Source organism: Delphinus delphis, chromosome 18, assembly GCF_949987515.2.
Source record: "Delphinus delphis chromosome 18, mDelDel1.2, whole genome shotgun sequence".
Classification (NCBI taxonomy): domain Eukaryota; kingdom Metazoa; phylum Chordata; class Mammalia; order Artiodactyla; family Delphinidae; genus Delphinus; species Delphinus delphis.
This window is the reverse complement of record NC_082700.1, coordinates 25,769,524-25,772,410: the sequence shown is the minus strand read 5'-3', so window position 1 is coordinate 25,772,410 and position 2,887 is coordinate 25,769,524. Positions and strand designations below refer to the sequence as shown.

The window sequence follows — 2,887 nt, the reverse complement described above, 5'->3', positions numbered from 1 at the left end:
TTGCAGCTGATGGGCTGGTAGTTTGCCTTGGAGTTTAAAGCTATGGGAGGAATCAACAGCTTCTTAACTCCCTAATTTAGCTCTGGGTGATTAATCTATGACACTTAATTTGTAGTAACCTGCAACAGAAAACCAGGGCCCTCAGAGCACAGTAACTCATGCCACAGAGTAACTTTTGGCCTCATGAGCTTCTGAAGGTCTCTAATATGACAAGTCTTCAATGCTTTTGGCATTGGAAGCCTGTGATCTTCATCAGAGGGTTAGGAAGAGAAACACTTCCTAAACACAGGCATCATCTTCCATTTCATAACTTCTGGACATTATTATTATTTCATCATGTAATATTCCCTAAAAAGAAACAACTTTTTGAGAGTTTGCACATAAGAAAATATTTTCTTTAAAAGGCCATCTTTGCCCTTATTCTGAACACAAAAACATCTAATTTGTCTCACTTTGTTTATATAGCCCTTTCCTTCATATTTGAGCAAACAGATAGCAGGATTCTTAATTACTCAGCACAGTATGCTTGGTTAAATAGTGGTGTGAAGTGCTTCTCTGTGCTCCTAAACATCTGCCAGATTTTTTCCAGGGAAGAGTAACATTTTACATGAATGAGAAAAGGAGAGGACTCAGGCTATTCTACAGATCTTTTGGATGATAGAAATATCACTTCTATGCCTGGCACAGGGTTCAATGTTCCCAATCTTGCTATCATTATTGTCCCATAAAGCCACCCTACATTGACCATTTGACCTATACGATTCATACAAACTACAAAGCAGACACTTACAAAGCCCTGCCATGTCATTTTTGTGCCACAGATACAAAATTCCTTGAAATTTTAATGGGAAGAGACTGAAAAAGAAAGAATCTATTCCATTTCCTTGATCTAGTACCTTGACTGCTGCAGTTATGAGTTTAGCACAATGATATTAGTTCTTCTTCTAAAGCCTAAACACGTTTTAATTTCCTTTGTGACTTCTTCTTTGATCCATGGTTTATTTAGAAGTATACTGTTGGCCCTCCATATCCGCGGGTTCCGCATCTGCAGATTCAACCAAATGCAGATCCAAAATATTCAACAATTTTTTTTAAGGGTTCTGAATCTCTGATTTATTAGACAGCATGGAATTAACAGGTTTAGGTTATTTTACAAAAAGAGCTCAAGCTGCTCATACACAGCAACTGGGCTTGCTGGGGGAAAACAATTCTTCAGACTACTGCAAAAGGACACAAAGACTCCTCATCCTACACACAGTCAGTATGAAAGGGCACACAGACAAGTTTTTTGCAAGACAGAAAACAGAGAAATCCACATACTAAATAACGCGTCCACAATGACTATAACACATCCCTTAGGGGATAAGCATGTAACTGTAGGAAGCAAAACAAAGCTTTCCATAGAGAAACCACTTTCACGAGATGATTAGGTGGACTTGGGTTTTGTTTCTGCATCTGTCACTTGGCGAATGAAGATACCATCTTCGGGATGTTCCGTGTCATCCATTTCATACATATACGATGATGCTATTGCAAGTGTAGTCCCATCATTACTGAAGGCGAGTGACGCAATGCTGGTGGGGTACCGATGGAACTGGCACAGCCGCTTTTTGTTAAATGGATCCCAAATATTTACAAATCCATCAGAACCACCTGTGGCAAAGGTATTGTGGATGTTGTGAAACGAAATGACGTTGACTGGGTAGATTTGCTCAATATTATTTTCTTTCAGTCTGTGACACTTGAAGGCATACTTCTTCTTCTGTACCTCAGGGCTTGGGTCCAAGTACTCAACTGCCACTCGGCCTTCAATAGAGCTTAATACATAACCCCGCTTGTTTGGAAATGCTCGTATGCAGCGAGTCTGGTACTTGAGGCTGGACTCCCGGCGCTGCTGCACGTAGCCCATGTTCCGTAAGTCCCACACCAACACTCTGCGGCCTGCGGTGCCCACAATCAGCCGGTCTCCAGACACTGAGAGGGTATACACCTTTTCAGGCTGAGAGAAGGTCCCAGCATTACAAGGGGTTCTGGGATCCCACAATTTAACTGTCTGATCCCAACTCCCAGTAACCATCACATTCACTTCTGGACAATATTCAACACATCTGATAGGGGCATCATGGGTTCCAACAAGATTTTCTTGATCAGTGTTCAAATCATGCATTTTCAATTGATGGTCTAATCCCCCACTCCAGGCATGTGTTGGATCGTAGAAAGCGCAGTCCAGGACGGCGCCGGTGTGCTGGTACTTGAGCCGCATGGAATTGGCCGGCACATCGTAAAGGCGCACGGAGGTGTCCCAGGAGGAGACCAACAGGAACTGAGAGGTGTTCAGGCTGAACTTCACCGAGGAGATGCCGTCCTCGGGTGGCTGGTTCAGCTTGAACTCGTTAGAACCGGTCATCTTAGCTCCTTCTGAAGCAACTTCGCCGCTACTCGCCGCCGCCTAGCTTCCCTCGTAGCTCTCCTCAACAATTTTTTTAAAAAATTCCAGAAAAATTCCAGAAAGCAAAAGTTGAAGTTGCTGCACATTATTTACATAGCATTTACATTGCATTTACAACTATTTACATAGAATTTACATTGTATTAGGTATTATAAGTAATCTAGAGATGATTTAGGTACACAGGAGGTTGTGCATAGGTTATGTGCAAATACACTCTTTTATACAAGGGACGTGAACATCTGAGGATTTTGGTATCTTCGAGGATCTTGGAACCAATCTCTCCCTGATGCCAAGAGCTGACTATATCACTTAATTTCCAAATATTTGGGGGTTTTCTAGTTATCGTCTCATGACTGATTTTTAGCTTAATTTCTCTGTGTTTGGAGGACATACTCTGTATGAATTTAACATTTGGAAATTTGTTGAAACTTGTTTTAG

General features: G+C 41.7%; 1 pseudogene; it reads right to left on the bottom strand.

Moving 5' to 3' along the window:
* Positions 1–1,099: 1,099 nt before the first annotated feature.
* On the bottom strand, positions 1,100–2,459 carry LOC132413782 (mitotic checkpoint protein BUB3 pseudogene; annotated as a pseudogene).
* Between the last annotated feature and the right edge of the window lie 428 nt (positions 2,460–2,887).